Raw genomic sequence first — 17,247 nt, forward strand, 5'->3', positions numbered from 1 at the left:
CTTACAAAACAGTGCAAACAATGTATAGTTACAATAGGATGCAATGGGGAAACATAGGGATAGTGGCAACACAAACCATATACTCCAAAAGTGGAATGCGAACCACGAATGGACCCCAAACCTATGTGACCTTGTAGAGGGTCGCTGGGACTATTAGAAAATAGTGAGAGTTAGCAAAATAACCCTCCCCAAGACCCTGAAAAGTGAGTGCAAAGTGCACTAAAGTTCCCCTAAGGACAAAAGAGTCGTGTTAGAGGAATAATGCAGGAAAGACACAAACCAGCAATGCAACAACTGTGGATTTCCAATCTAGGGTACCTGTGGAACAAGGGGACCAAGTCCAAATGTCACAAGCAAGTCGGAGATGGGCAGATGCCCAGGAAATGCCAGCTGCGGGTGCAAAGAAGCTTCGACTGGACAGAAGAAGCTGAGGTTTCTGCAGGAACGAAAAGGGCTAGAGACTTCCCCTTTGGTGGACGGATCCCTCTCGCCTTGGAGAGTCGTGCAGAAGTGTTTTCCCGCCGGAAGGACGCCAACAAGCCTTGCTACACGCAAATCGTGCGTTTGGCATTTTTGGACGCTGCTGGGGCCCAGGAGGGACCAGGAGGTCGCAAATTGGACCTGCAGAGAGAGGGGACGTCGAGCAAGACAAAGAGCCCTCACTGAAGCAGGTAGCACCCGGAGAAGTGCCAGAAACAGGCACTACGAGGATGCGTGAAACGGTGCTTGCCGAAGTTGCACAAAGGAGTCCCACGTCGCCGGAGACCAACTTAGAAAGTCGTGCAATGCAGGTTAGAGTGCCGTGGACCCAGGCTTGGCTGTGCACAAAGGATTTCCGCCGGAAGTGCACAGGGGCCGGAGTAGCTGCAAAGTCGTGGTTCCCAGCAATGCAGCCCAGCGAGGTGAGGCAAGGACTTGCCTCCACCAAACTTGGGCTGAAGAGTCACTGGACTGTGGGGGTCACTTGGACAGCGTCGCTGGATTCGAGGGACCTCGCTCGTCGTACTGAGAGGAGACCCAAGGGACCGGTAATGCAGCTTTATGGTGCCTGCGGTTGCAGGGGGAAGATTCCGTCGACCCACGGGAGATTTCTTCAGAGCTTCTGGTGCAGAGAGGAGGCAGACTACCCCCACAGCATGCACAAGCAGGAAAACAGTCGAGAAGGCGGCAGGATCAGCGTTACAGAGTTGCAGTAGTCGTCTTTGCTACTATGTTGCAGGTTTGCAGGCTTCCAGCGCGGTCAGCGGTCGATTCCTTATCAGAAGGTGAAGAGAGAGATGCAGAGGAACTCGGCTGAGCTCATGCATTCGTTATCTAAAGTTTCCCCAGAGACAGAGACCCTAAATAGCCAGAAAAGAGGGTTTGGCTACCTAGGAGAGAGGAAAGGCTACTAACACCTGAAGGAGCCTATCAGCAGGAGTCTCTGACGTCACCTGGTGGCACTGGCCACTCAGAGCAGTCCAGTGTGCCAGCAGCACCTCTGTTTCCAAGATGGCAGAGGTCTGGAGGAGCTCTGGACACCTCCCAGGGGAGGTGCAGGTCAGGGGAGTGGTCACTCCCCTTTCCTTTGTCCAGTTTCGCGCCAGAGCAGGGGCTAAGGGGTCCCTGAACCGGTGTAGACTGGCTTATGCAGAATTGGGCACATCTGTGCCCAAGAAAGTATTTCCAGAGGCTGGGGGAGGCTACTCCTCCCCTGCCTTCACACCATTTTCCAAAGGGAGAGGGTGTCACACCCTCTCTCAGAGGAAGTTCTTTGTTCTGCCATCCTGGGCCAGGCCTGGCTGGACCCCAGGAGGGCAGATGCCTGTCTGAGGGGTTGGCAGCAGCAGCAGCTGCAGTGAAACCCCAGGAAGGGCAGTTTGGCAGTACCAGGGTCTGTGCTACAGACCACTGGGATCATGGGATTGTGCCAACTATGCCAGGATGGCATAGAGGGGGCAATTCCATGATCATAGACATGTTACATGGCCATATTCGGAGTTACCATGGTGAAGCTACATATAGGTAGTGACCTATATGTAGTGCACGCGTGTAATGGTGTCCCCGCACTCACAAAGTTCAGTGAATTGGCTCTGAACAATGTGGGGGCACCTTGGCTAGTGCCAGGGTGCCCACACACTAAGTAACTTTGCACCTAACCTTTACCAGGTAAAGGTTAGACATATAGGTGACTTATAAGTTACTTAAGTGCAGTGTAAAATGGCTGTGAAATAACGTGGACGTTATTTCACTCAGGCTGCAGTGGCAGGCCTGTGTAAGAATTGTCAGAGCTCCCTATGGGTGGCAAAAGAAATGCTGCAGCCCATAGGGATCTCCTGGAACCCCAATACCCTGGGTACCTCAGTACCATATACTAGGGAATTATAAGGGTGTTCCAGTAAGCCAATGTAAACTGGTAAAATTGGTCACTAGCCTGTTAGTGACAATTTAAAAGTAATGAGAGAGCATAACCACTGAGGTTCTGGTTAGCAGAGCCTCAGTGAGACAGTTAGGCACCACACAGGGAACATATACATGCACACCTATGAGCACTGGGGCCCTGTGTGACAGGGTCCCAGTGACACATACATATAGGCCACAAACCTATGAGCACTGGGGTCCTGACCAGCAGGATCCCAGTGACACATAACAAACACACTGAAAACATGGTGTTTTCACTATGAGCACTGGGGCCTAGCCATCAGGATCCCAGTGAGACAGTGAAAACAGTGACAAACATCCTGACATACACTCACAAACAGGCCAAAAGTGGGGGTAACAAGGCTAGAAAGAGGCTACCTTCTCACACAACCCCCCCCCCCAAACAAAGGACAATAAGGCTAACCTTGGCCAGTTGAGACTTTATTGTCTAAGTGGTGATAAGTAGAGAGTAGCTCTGCAATAGACTGGTTACTCCCTTTATCATCCACTATATGGTTACTTCCATGTGGGGATGTAAACCACCCTGTTTGAAGTTTTTTAGCTAAGCAACAATGTGAAGATGTATTTTCAGAGTTTCTATCAGTAAGTTTTAGTTTAGAGCAGTGGGAATTGTCCACTGAACCTATTTGTAGTGATGGAAATGCCAGACAGGGATGCTGTCTCAGAAAAGCCATAGCTGGGCAAAAACTTTGTCCATCTGGCTGGAAGAGAGAACAGGGATGCTGTTTCTCTTGAGTTGGAGCAGGGCAGGGATGCTGTCCTATGAGCTCCACACTAGGGCAGGGATGCTGTCCTAAGTGTTGTGAGGTAGTGCAGGGTTTCTGCACTAAAGTTTTTCTGGGAGGGTTGGAGGGATGCTCCATGTTAACTAAAATGGTGCTGTTTTTCTCACCAATGTTAGTTATCCCACAGAGAGGTACTTCCACCTCAGGGAGTCCAGCTTTGCCAGCTGATGATTCCCTTGGAACAGGTGCCACCCCAGGAGAGGTTTCTCCCACCACAGGAATAGTACCCTGAATGGTAGGGTGGTTAGGGGATACTGTGATACCCTTTTTACCTGTTGATGGAGAGGGATCCTGAGTTTTCAGGCCTTCTCTCCTTTGCTTTTTCTTTTCACTTGAAATGAGAGGGAACAATTCCTCAGGGATGCCCAGCATGGCTGCATGGGCATAAAACTCTACATCAGCCCAACCTGAGGCCTCTAGGTCATTACCTAAGAGACAGTCTACAGGTAAGCTATGTGATACCACCACCTGCTTAGGGCCAGTAACTCCACCCCAACTAAACTGAATTATAGCTAAGGGAAGAAACTTAGTGGAGTTATGGACATCAATAATCTTATACTGTTGTCCAATGATGTGTTGTTCAGGAGGCACTAGGTTTTCAGTCACCAAAGTGAAACTGGCACCTGTGTCCCTGTAGGCCAAGGCCTCAACACCATTTATTGAAACTGTCTGCCTGTACTTATCCATTGTAAGGGGACAAGCAGCCAGTGTGGCAAGGCCAGTGCCACTAGGTGTGACAGAAACTGTCTTGGGACTGATTACATCAGTTTCCACTATGGACCCATAAGTGAACCCAACTACACCCTTTGCTTGACTGTTGCCAGCAGTCCCACCACTAGTACCACTACTGCTAGGGGCACTAGAGCTTGATGTATTAGTGGTGGTAGGCTCAGGGGGTTTACCTGGACAGGACTTATCCCCTGGCCTATGGCCTCTGTTTTTACACACAAAGCACCAAGGCTTTTTAATGTGTGCAGGTTGGGAAGAAGAGGAAGAATTTGTGTTATCCCCACCCTCTGAAGAGTGTTTAAGATTTGAAGTGGGATCTTTGGTTTTACCCTTATCCCCATGCTTATCTTGAGATTTTTCACCATCTTTCTTCTTATTGCCATCTTTGTCACCCCCTGTATGAACTTTTCTGTTCACCCTTGTTCTGACCCATTTGTCTGCCTTCTTTCCCAATTCTTGGGGAGAGGTCAGATCAGAGTCTACCAGGTACTGGTGCAACAAATCAGACACACAATTATTAAGTATATGCTCTCTCAGGATTGTGTTATACAGGCTTTCATAATCAGTAACTTTACTGCCATGTAACCACCCCTCCAAGGCCTTCACTGAATGGTCAATGAAATCAACCCAGTCTTGTGAAGACTCCTTTTTGGTCTCTCTGAACCTTATCCTGTACTGTTCAGTGGTTAAGCCATAACCATCCAGGAGTGCATTCTTAAGAACTGTAAAATTATTGGCATCACTTTCTTTCACAGTAAGGAGTCTATCCCTACCCTTTCCACTAAATGATAGCCATAGGATAGCAGCCCACTGCTTTTGAGGGACATCCTGTACAGCACAGGCCCTCTCAAGTGCAGCAAACCACTTGTTAATGTCATCCCCCTCCTTATAAGGGGGAACTATCTTGTGCAGATTCCTGGAATCATGCTCTTTTGCAGGATGACTATGGGGAATACTGCTGCTGCCACCATGGGTATCTAAACCCAACTTCTGTCTTTCCTTCTCTAATTCTAAAGACTGTCTATCCAAATCCAGCTGTTGCTTCTTGAGCTTCAGTCTGGTTTGTTCCACTCTCAATCTATTGAGCTCCCTTTCTAACAATCTGTCATCAGGGTGGGTGGGAGGGACATTTCTAGATACAGAGGTATGATGGGAATGAACAGAAGGAGACCTGTCCCTTACAGAGGGCACCCTAACAGCTTGGCTACCAGTATAATGTGAGAGCACACCATCAGTATGGTGTGATTCAACCTCTGTACCAACTATGCTAGACTGTCTAGTAATGGGCAGGCTGAGAAGTTTCTTTCCTGAATCTTTTCCTGCGGGAGTCCCTGGATCAGATTGAGAACCATTAGCTACTTTTTCTACAGATTGGGCACTTATGGCCTTATCCTGTACTCTAAGCATGTTAATTAACAGTTCTAAGGAAGGATTCTTCCCTACACTAAAACCTCTCTCTATGCAGAGACTCCTTGCTCCTTTCCAGCTAAGGTGATCATATGCAAGTTTGGACAGTTCAACATTTTTTCCTGTGCCAGACATTTTTTTTTCAGAGAGTTAAAGTGATAGAAAAAGAGAAAAAAGTTTTCAGAACTTTTTGGAAAGACAGAAAAAACTTTTTAAACTTTTAAGAACTTTTTGAAAGTTTTAGAAGTACTTTTCAGCACTTAGAAAAGAGTGCAAAGAGGAAATGCAAAACTTTTTGGCTATGTGTATATACACTGACCTTGTTTTGTATATTTTTCTCTTATGAAAAGTACAATGACAAGAGTGGTAAGTAGTCTCAAGCACTTATCCCACCACTGCACAACCAATGTAGGAGGCTGGACTGGCTTGTAGTGAGTACCAAGGGGTACTTGCACCTTGCACCAGGCCCAGTTATCCCTTATTAGTGTATAGGGTGTCTAGCAGCTTAGGCTGATAGATAATGGTAGCTTAGCAGAGCAGCTTAGGCTGAACTAGGAGACGTGTGAAGCTACTACAGTACCACTTAGTGTCATATGCACAATATCATAAGAAAACACAATACACAGTTATACTAAAAATAAAGGTACTTTATTTTTATGACAATATGCCAAAGTATCTTAGAGTGTACCCTCAGTGAGAGGATAGGAAATATACACAAGATATATATACACAATAGCAAAAAATATGCAGTATAGTCTTAAAAAACAGTGCAAACAATGTATAGTTACAATAGGATGCAATGGAGAAACATAGGGATAGTGGCAACACAAACCATATACTCCAAAAGTGGAATGCGAACCACGAATGGACCCCAAACCTATGTGACCTTGTAGAGGGTCGCTGGGACTATTAGAAAATAGTGAGAGTTAGCAAAATAACCCTCCCCAAGACTCTGAAAAGTGAGTGCAAAGTGCACTAAAGTTCCCCTAAGGACAAAAGAGTCGTGTTAGAGGAATAATGCAGGAAAGACACAAACCAGCAATGCAACAACTGTGGATTTCCAATCTAGGGTACCTGTGGAACAAGGGGACCAAGTCCAAAAGTCACAAGCAAGTCGGAGATGGGCAGATGCCCAGGAAATGCCAGCTGCGGGTGCAAAGAAGCTTCGACTGGACAGAAGAAGCTGAGGTTTCTGCAGGAACGAAAAGGGCTAGAGACTTCCCCTTTGGTGGACGGATCCCTCTCGCCTTGGAGAGTCGTGCAGAAGTGTTTTCCCGCCGGAAGGACGCCAACAAGCCTTGCTACACGCAAATCGTGCGTTTGGCGTTTTTGGACGCTGCTGGGGCCCAGGAGGGACCAGGAGGTCGCAAATTGGACCTGCAGAGAGAGGGGACGTCGAGCAAGACAAAGAGCCCTCACTGAAGCAGGTAGCACCCGGAGAAGTGCCAGAAACAGGCACTACGAGGATGCGTGAAACGGTGCTCGCCGAAGTTGCACAAAGGAGTCCCACGTCGCCGGAGACCAACTTAGAAAGTCGTGCAATGCAGGTTAGAGTGCCGTGGACCCAGGCTTGGCTGTGCACAAAGGATTTCCGCCGGAAGTGCACAGGGGCCGGAGTAGCTGCAAAGTCGCGGTTCCCAGCAATGCAGCCCAGCGAGGTGAGGCAAGGACTTACCTCCACCAAACTTGGGCTGAAGAGTCACTGGACTGTGGGGGTCACTTGGACAGCGTCGCTGGATTCGAGGGACCTCGCTCGTCGTGCTGAGAGGAGACCCAAGGGACCGGTAATGCAGCTTTTTGGTGCCTGCGGTTGCAGGGGGAAGATTCCGTCGACCCACAGGAGATTTCTTCGGAGCTTCTGGTGCAGAGAGGAGGCAGACTACCCCCACAGCATGCACAAGCAGGAAAACAGTCGAGAAGGCGGCAGGATCAGCGTTACAGAGTTGCAGTAGTCGTCTTTGCTACTATGTTGCAGGTTTGCAGGCTTCCAGCGCGGTCAGTGGTCGATTCCTTATCAGAAGGTGAAGAGAGAGATGCAGAGGAACTCGGCTGAGCTCATGCATTCGTTATCTAAAGTTTCCCCAGAGACAGAGACCCTAAATAGCCAGAAAAGAGGGTTTGGCTACCTAGGAGAGAGGAAAGGCTACTAACACCTGAAGGAGCCTATCAGCAGGAGTCTCTGACGTCACCTGGTGGCACTGGCCACTCAGAGCAGTCCAGTGTGCCAGCAGCACCTCTGTTTCCAAGATGGCAGAGGTCTGGAGCACACTGGAGGAGCTCTGGACACCTCCCAGGGGAGGTGCAGGTCAGGGGAGTGGTCACTCCCCTTTCCTTTGTCCAGTTTCGCGCCAGAGCAGGGGCTAAGGGGTCCCTGAACCGGTGTAGACTGGCTTATGCAGAATTGGGCACATCTGTGCCCAAGAAAGCATTTCCAGAGGCTGGGGGAGGCTACTCCTCCCCTGCCTTCACACCATTTTCCAAAGGGAGAGGGTGTCACACCCTCTCTCAGAGGAAGTTCTTTGTTCTGCCATCCTGGGCCAGGCCTGGCTGGACCCCAGGAGGGCAGATGCCTGTCTGAGGGGTTGGCAGCAGCAGCAGCTGCAGTGAAACCCCAGGAAGGGCAGTTTGGCAGTACCAGGGTCTGTGCTACAGACCACTGGGATCATGGGATTGTGCCAACTATGCCAGGATGGCATAGAGGGGGCAATTCCATGATCATAGACATGTTACATGGCCATATTCGGAGTTACCATGGTGAAGCTACATATAGGTAGTGACCTATATGTAGTGCACGCGTGTAATGGTGTCCCCGCACTCACAAAGTTCAGTGAATTGGCTCTGAACAATGTGGGGGCACCTTGGCTAGTGCCAGGGTGCCCACACACTAAGTAACTTTGCACCTAACCTTTACCAGGTAAAGGTTAGACATATAGGTGACTTATAAGTTACTTAAGTGCAGTGTAAAATGGCTGTGAAATAACGTGGACGTTATTTCACTCAGGCTGCAGTGGCAGGCCTGTGTAAGAATTGTCAGAGCTCCCTATGGGTGGCAAAAGAAATGCTGCAGCCCATAGGGATCTCCTGGAACCCCAATACCCTGGGTACCTCAGTACCATATACTAGGGAATTATAAGGGTGTTCCAGTAAGCCAATGTAAATTGGTAAAATTGGTCACTAGCCTGTTAGTGACAATTTAAAAGTAATGAGAGAGCATAACCACTGAGGTTCTGGTTAGCAGAGCCTCAGTGAGACAGTTAGGCACCACACAGGGAACATATACATGCACACCTATGAGCACTGGGGCCCTGTGTGACAGGGTCCCAGTGACACATACATATAGGCCACAAACCTATGAGCACTGGGGTCCTGACCAGCAGGATCCCAGTGACACATAACAAACACACTGAAAACATGGTGTTTTCACTATGAGCACTGGGGCCTAGCCATCAGGATCCCAGTGAGACAGTGAAAACAGTGACAAACATCCTGACATACACTCACAAACAGGCCAAAAGTGGGGGTAACAAGGCTAGAAAGAGGCTACCTTCTCACAGTATGTCATTGGTATAAAAGGATATGCGCTCCTCCCAGCCATCTGGGACCTATATCCCCCTGACCAGTGGATCTTGGCGGATCCAGGCCACCAGCGGTTCCAAATAGTAGAGGAGATAGGGGACACCCCTGATGTGTGCCCCTCCCCAGTTTAAACTCCCTAGACACCACTCCTTTGACCCTCACACATGCCATGGGAGAAGTATACCGTAATTTGGCCCATGCACAAAACTGGTCGGAAGCCCAGTCTCACCAGGACAGCAAAGATATTCCATTCTAGTGAATCGGATACCATCTTGTCATCCAACGGCATTAAGGCTGCCTGTTCCGTCGGGGGATTGGCCGTCAGATGTAGTACCCCATACAGGTGCTGCAGGTTAAGCCGTGTGTTCTGGCCTGGCATGAACCCGGACTGGTCCGGATGTACCAGTTTCGAGATGATCCCCTGTAATCTGTTTGCCAAGACTTTTGCTAGTACTTTTGCTTCTATATTTAACAAGGAGATGGGCCTATAGGAACTGCAGGCTATCGGGGTCCCCGCATCCCTGAGCATCTCTAACAGAGGGCTGGCAATTATATTAGTTATCCCTTTATACAGTTCAACTGGGATCCTACTCGGGCCTGGGGCCTTTTTTGACTGAAAGCCCTGTCAGGCGCAGGTCACCTCCTCTTCCGTCATATCTCCCTCCAAAGCGTCTTTATTGAAATCCTGAAAACACCTGCAGTTGTGTGTCTCGGAGGAGATCAGTACAATTTTCCAGGGACATGGTGGATCTGGAGGTGTATAAATCCTCATAGTAGTCTGCAAAGGCCTCTGCTATCTCTGCACCCAACGTCTGCAGGACATGCCCTGCATTTTCCACCTTTAGCACCCACACACGCTCTCTATCCCTCCTTTCCAGCCACACTAGCACTTTGCCTTCTTTGTCCCTGACCTCGTACAGTCGACGGTGGACTGCAGTCGAGTATTTCCTGACATGATTTCCTGCCAGAGACTGCAGCTCCTGCCGCTTCAGTTTGTTTGTCCCGGTCCTCTGGATCCCCAGAGGCCAGGGCTAGTCCCAGGACCCTAAACTTTTAAACAAAATAACTCAGATTGGACAATCCAGTGGAGTACCCAGCTAAGGAGACTATGAACATATGAAATATCATAAAGGGTGCTGCAGAGCTGCTCAAAGCTGCCAGCTTACTGAAAACCATAAACTACACATCTACATATCACACCTCTTTATCCATCACATTGCTAAGTGTGCATTCCATAACTCCACCTTGGTGGTCATCACACATGATATGGAAACACTTCTTACATCAGATCAAAAACAAAGATAACACCCTCCCAACCAACCCTCTACATGGATTAGTGTCCTGCCCTTGTATAAAAGTGCTTCATTGCCCCATCTAGGGGCAGTATGTGCTAAACGAATCTTGCTGTACAATACAGTGCATGACCACAGACTCCTCACACACCTGTAGCTCTAGAAAACTCTCAAGTCTTCGACAACTTTCATTGACTGGGGACTGTAGTCACATTCAAAGTAGTACAGGGGCATCTTACCCTATAACACAACAAACATAAAAAAATAATTGCAACTATATATATTCACTGAAAACAAGGTTAAAGGTACGTTATAGTTGGGTGAAAATGTCAGTTAAAACATTCCGTTTTAGACAAAACCAGTGGAAATTACTCCCCTGCCATGCAGTGATGTCATTTCAAATGTTGCAGTGATGTTATCAATGATGTCATGGAAAATGTGATGAGTGACGTAATATAGGAGGTAATTAGCAGTACCTGGGGAGGGTGTGAGTTATAGTTACCTCAGGGCACATATTATAGTTAATTGAGATAAATATAATTGGGGAATTTCAGTAGTTTTGTTTGTTTAAAACAATATGTTTTAACTGACATGTTCGCCTTACTATAACGTCCTTTTCAACTTTGGTTTTTCAGTAAATTTGTAAGGCTTATTTTTAATGTCAAGTAATATATTTTATCAGTCATACTGTAACTTTAACCTTTTTTGTGAATTTCTGTGTTTATTTCAAAGTACAGTAAGCTACCCTTTGCCATGCACAGTGTTCTGTGTCCAACTTCCTGCGGTCACTCAATGCCATGCTGCACAAGGCCTTCGGAAGTGCGCTGCCTGGGATTAGCTGCAGGCCCTGGCTGCTCCCAACCCTCTACAGGCACCCAACTCCTACTGCACACACAGCATCAAGTTGGGAGCACAGCTGACTGTCATGTAGCAATATAATGGGTGTCATTTTTTAGGGAACACAGACCTACTTGCTTTGTTAAAGGGTCAGAACACCAAACTATGAAAAGTTGACCTGTTGACTTTATCAAGGGGTCAACACATCAATATATAAAGCAGACCAATTAGATTTGTCAAAAAGTCACCAATAATTGTAATCAAGTGTATATTTTATAATTTCACACATTGCACTGTTTAATAATAGTGATTATCAAATAATACTTTCAAAAGAGCATAAAAAAAATATTAAACATGTCTTTGAATCAAATTCGACAGCATCTTGAATTCCAGAAGGTGAAAATTATCCTTGGTCGAGTGGTGATGTTCTCCTAGCTTCCCCCAATTCCCTTTGGGCCTACTCAGAGACTGGTCTGATGAAACAGACCACCAGGGGTATCCAGAAGAAACGTTTTCATGAGACATACCAGAGTTTGAGCATGCCAAGGAGGTGAGCAGGTACAAAAGTACAAATTACAGGGGAGAGGCAGCCGATGCCCTTCCCTTCCCCACCTCTGCAGGACATCATCAAATTTCACTTTATTCAATTTAGCACAGTAAATCATAAAAGCAGAGAAAAATATAAAGTTCATAAAAAGCCACTAAAAAAATACTTCAAATGTCAACAAGTGGAAAGAAACCCTTGCTAAAAATCTAGATACATAGAAACAGACTGTATAATTATCTAAAAACAGAAGATACAATAAAGCAGGCCTCACTTTCTCAAAAGTCAATGGCCGAAGGAGGGGGCAAATAAAGGTATGATGCAGTTTTGCTAATTTAACACAGATAAAAGCAACATGTAAGGTGTCTAGTACAGCAGCTATATCACATGTGCAAATAGCAGGTTCTGAAGATTTGTGCCAACCGACTAAGACCATGTTAAAACTGAAATAAGTTAAGAGGTGTCTGTACAAATCAGGCATATGTAGTGTTAAATCCAATTCCGTTTTGCCTGGAGGTCTAAGAGTAACACAATTGCCACACTGATTTTTAAACCAAGACCGTTCCTCCCTTTTTCCCTGAACAAAGGCATAAAATGCTTCGTTTACCCACGAGACATCCGCTTTAGATATTATTTCCAGGCTAGTAAACAGCCTGGTTCTGCCAAGGTCACCCAGAATACCTTTAACATATTGGAACTAGGAGATTTGCAGTCAGTAATCCAACCACAGACAATCCTTCACCATTGTTCTATCAAATTTCTAACTCCTTTCTAACCACACGGATAACCATAAAATTACAGGACGAATATGTATGTATCGGAGATAAACCCTATGTTCAGTTCGATCTCTGTGGGAAATAATTGTGTTACCCTCAGAATTCTTAGAAATTTGTTTTTGGTGACTTGTAGCCCCAAATCTCCTAAACAAATGCCACAGTTGTCACACATTTGGCTTTATAGAAGTTTGCTATAGAGTTAACGTGAGAGCAACCAAGCGGCCACAAGAAGGCATCAATACTTTGTGCAAACTGTTAATGAGCTGCACACGGGCACTCTCAACAGGGGAGGCCAGTTTAATTTGGTCAATCTTGATACCTAAATGGGTGAACTTATTCATGTTTCTAAAAGGGGGACCCATGATTGGAAGGGTTTTGGCCTTAACACTTTTCTGCCCCAGCACCATTGTATATGTTTTAAACAGCTTCGTTTTCAGACCCAATTGCCCATAAAGGTGACAAAACAATCTATCATTGTAGACCTTGGCTGTACGCGCTATGAGAACAGTATCATCGGCGTACAGTAAAGCCAGGACTAACTTTTTCCCGACCCTTAAAACATCCTTACACTGGACCACCAAAAATGAGTCTAACTGGTTTATATATAAAATAAAAAGCATAGGTGCTAAAATACAGCCCTGACGGACTCTACTCCCCAACTGAAAGTGTATAGTGCATTCACTTTTTGTGCCAAATCTCACAGAAGCTTCCAACCCAGCATACAAGTCAAACAAAAAAGAAACCAGGGCTTCATCTACCCACATGGCCTCCAGCACAGCCCATAATTTATTTCTGTCAACTGAATCAAAAGCTGTGCTGAGGTCCATGAAAGCAAAATGGATTGACTTTTTCCTCACTAGGGTGTACTTAGCGATCAGAAGATAAAGACTGAGGCTCTGCTTGATCGTCCCTCTATCCAGCCTGACATATTACTGAATGTCAGATATAACCTCACCTTTCTCTGCCCAGTCCATCAAACGCTTCAGCAGTACCCTAGCTATGATCTTCACTTCAGCATCTATTAAGGAGGTAGGTCGGTAACCGGCTGGACATGCACATTTCCCTTTTTAAAAAAACTGAACGATTACTGACTTTTTCCAAGAAGGAGGGATATGGCCATGTCTAGTGACATTTAAGTAGTGTGTGATTTAAGAGGGCCCATAGCTCTATCCAGGACTTAAAGAGGTCCCCAGGGATACCATCAGGGCCAGGAGCTTTTTTTGAAGGCAGGGCCACTATGGCTTCTACAGTTTCCGCCACTTCAAATTACGGCACGCCTGTCTAAAAGGTGCTGTCAAATAAGAGATTTATGGTGGGTTATCCATTCCTGAGCAGGGATAGTTTGGACCAAGTCTGGCACTGCTGACTCATTAAAATGATGCTGGTTCCCAGTTTTCCAAAAAGTGAAATTGTGTCCAGCATCACAGGTGGACACTAACGGTTCCCATGCCTTGTGTTTTAATGGTTTCCCTCTATTACTGCAGGCCACCTTGTAACGTCTTCTAGAGTCCATTACAACTCCCTTATCTCTTGGTTTATGTTGCAAGGCCTTCATCAGATGTTTATGGGCTGAAGAACAATTTTTGGCAAAACATTTGGGACCAGCACTACCTGACCTATTCTTATTTCACGTAGGGGCAGTCTGCACTACAAATGTTCGAAAATGAGGCTAAAAAGACAATGTCAGGAGGATCTACCTGTAGACAAACATCAAAATCTCTACTGCATGTTCCTATCAAATCCCTTAAAAAATCATCTGGGATGACCTTGCCCGATCCAACTCAACGACCCTGCTCCTTAGTTGTGAGGATGTCCTTATACAGGTTATACTTTTTCTCCCCAGGCTTAAGTCCTCTAAATTCCCCTTTTGGCAGATTGTTGTCACCGTGGCCATTCCATTCTATCTTAAATTCGACTAATAAAGGCAATAAGTGGACCAAAACAAAAATAAAGCCAATATTAGAATTAAGACCTGTTCACTTAAATGTCGGTACAAAACCTGGGGAGTTATACACTGATTTAGTCAGGCGGTTAAAAAGATTATATCCTGACAGCCAAAAACTTAAAATATCCCCCGTCGGGAATCAGAAAAGTGGACCTGCTCTGATTACTCATAAACCACATCCTCCAGCATGTTCGGGTTACATCTTGAACAAGGATGTATGTTAAAACCCCTACTAACAATATCAGAGGTGAAAAAGACCGAGCCTGGAAAAAGCCTTCCAAGAAACATTTTAAATCGGTTTCAAATGGCTCAACAGAAGAGGGGGAGTTGTAAACCTGAATAATTAAAACCCTGTGGCTTGAGAAAATATTTAAGGAACAGCTAATGCATTGGACGAATGGGAAGGAATCTGCTCCATAGCACAATCCAAGCTTAAACTCACAAAGGTCGCCAACCCTCTTTTTGCTCTACCATGTTGTGAGGGTGTGGCATGTGTATAAAAGACAGCAAATCCGTCTACAATGGCAGACCCTGCAACGTACCAAGTCTCTTGAAGACAAATAATACAATGTGAAGTTAACATACTGATCCCCAGATTGTCTGCTAGCAAAACACTTACTCTGGCCACATTCCAATTTATTACCCAAGTGTATTACAAGACCTAACAGGGACCTCCACCCTCCCTACAGACCTCCTTCTTACAGCCCTCTTAGACAAAAGTCAGTCCTGCTCATCAAGCGCAGCTAAGGGGGCAAATCCATTTTTGACCTGAACCTCTGGGTTTATGATCAATTGGGGCATGCCCATGCACCCTGCACAAGGGAGATTGCTCTCAAGGATACCCTGACCTAATTTGGGTCTCCCCGGAGGATAAGAGAAACCTAATGGGCAGATTATTTTGTCAGACCTCAATAAGGGATCATGCAATAAATTTGGGAAAAATCTGTTCCACCCGCCAAAGTTTCCTAAAATTAATAACAATGAAATCTCCAGTCCTAATTTTTTAGTATCCCCAATCTAGCCAAATCTGCGCACCATGATCACCTCATTAAACAGCAAACAGCTAGAGAACCCTCAATGATTCCCAAGCCAATGCACTACTTTATTTTTGATCTCGCTGAAGCTTTCAACTGTACCCGTTTTAAGTGGGGGAACATTAACCAGCATGCAAAAATAAGGCGTTGCGGCAGGGGGCAGCTGTATAATTGTTTAAGATGCAGAGGTATCTACTGGGGGCAGCATGCTTAGGAGACAATACTGGTAATTGGAGTAATATGAGGAGGATATGCTGACCCAGCTCCTCGGGTCTGCTCTTGAGTCGTGGGGTGTCTGAGGTGCATTGGCCTAAGTATTAGAGCTGTGATTTGGGGCAATTTAGAACCGTGTGTGGCCTTAGGAGATGGAGCTAGGGAGGGCATAGCATAGACTGCCTTATCCAAAGCATTAGTAATAAGGGCTGCTAAGGTGCAATTAATTATGAGAGGGTGGGGCCAAGATGCTAAAGAGATGGGAGCCTGTGGTGAAATAGAACGGTCACTAGTTAAGGACAGCGTACCATAGCTTATTCTAGCAGCAATCATTTCTCAACATTTAACTATGTCCGCCAACCCTCCACCACCTTTTGGAGTCTTTCTTCTAGCATTTTGACTGCAACGACCAGTCTGCTTTCCAGTTTATCCAATCTAGTCAGGCAATTAATAAAAGGAGACACATCATCAGATACAACATCAGAGATGATACAGACAAAGTCAGGAGGGGGGCAAAAAGGCCCTCCGCAGGGGCCACAGTGGACTTCTGATGGGCTGACTTTTTTTTCCTGAGGATTTAACCCCCGTGGATTGAAGGGAGGATATAAGAATTCCTTTCTTTGGTTTCACTGGACCTGGGAGCTCAACAGATAGAGTACCAGCTGAGGGAGGGAGAGCTGTGGAATCAAGACCTGCCGAACGCAGTAGCATCCGTGACATAGAGGCAGCACCAGGCAAAGGTAGAGACCTGGAAGATGAAAACACGTTAGAAGCTTATCCACTGACTCCCTCAACTGTGGTGTTTGAAACAAATGTGACCACCTCGATAATTTCCTCTGACAGTATCCTTACCGCGCTATTGAGGAAATTTAAAATAGTACACAGCTTCTATTTTTGCCCTGGGTCTTTTATTCACTTTAGAGACCGCTTCCCCCTTTAGCTTCCCCAACTCCCATCGAGAACAGGGACCAGTAACCAGTCTAGTAAAAGGACCCAGGCTGCCAAAGTTGCCACAAAAATACAGTTGTAGCGTTACAACCTTAAAAAGAAAACAGCACTCACTGACAACAAGGAGTTTAGGAGGGTGGCCCAGCTCAGCCTCGACTGGCTGCAGACGTGCACAGATGGGCCTGCTCTTGGCCCCGGTCTTCACCCGGGAGCAGTATTTATCTAGGAGCGTTAAGGCAGTGGGCAGGCACTCCTGATGACGGGGAGAGTGCAAAGCAGGTGGAACTAGAACCTGTAGGCTACAGCCTCCTGTGAGCTCCTCGTTTGCTCCTGAAATGCCTCTGCAGGATATAGAAGGTGGGGTGGCCCAGGTATTCAAGGAGGCATGCCTGCGTGGGGCATAACACACAGTGCAGGCCACCACAACAACAGTGCAATTTCACCAATATTAGACAATACAAACAGGGCACAACTGGCCTGCCATTGTGGATCCCCTCCCACCCTCTTCGTGACCCCCCCCTCTTTGTGCCTGGACTTCATGGGGGGGACGGGCAATTGCAGTGGGTGACCGTGATGAATCACTGGGAAAGCGCACTTCTGCGACAATTAGATTTTGTTAGGAGAAAGCAGGGGGATCTTTACTTTTTGTTTCCCCCTCTTCGGATTGTGATGGAGCTTTGTGAGTGTGCTATGAGCCCTGTCGCAGAATGGGGAAGGACAGATTGACCAGAGGTTCCAGG

Source organism: Pleurodeles waltl, chromosome 7 (assembly GCF_031143425.1).
Source record: "Pleurodeles waltl isolate 20211129_DDA chromosome 7, aPleWal1.hap1.20221129, whole genome shotgun sequence".
Taxonomy (NCBI): domain Eukaryota; kingdom Metazoa; phylum Chordata; class Amphibia; order Caudata; family Salamandridae; genus Pleurodeles; species Pleurodeles waltl.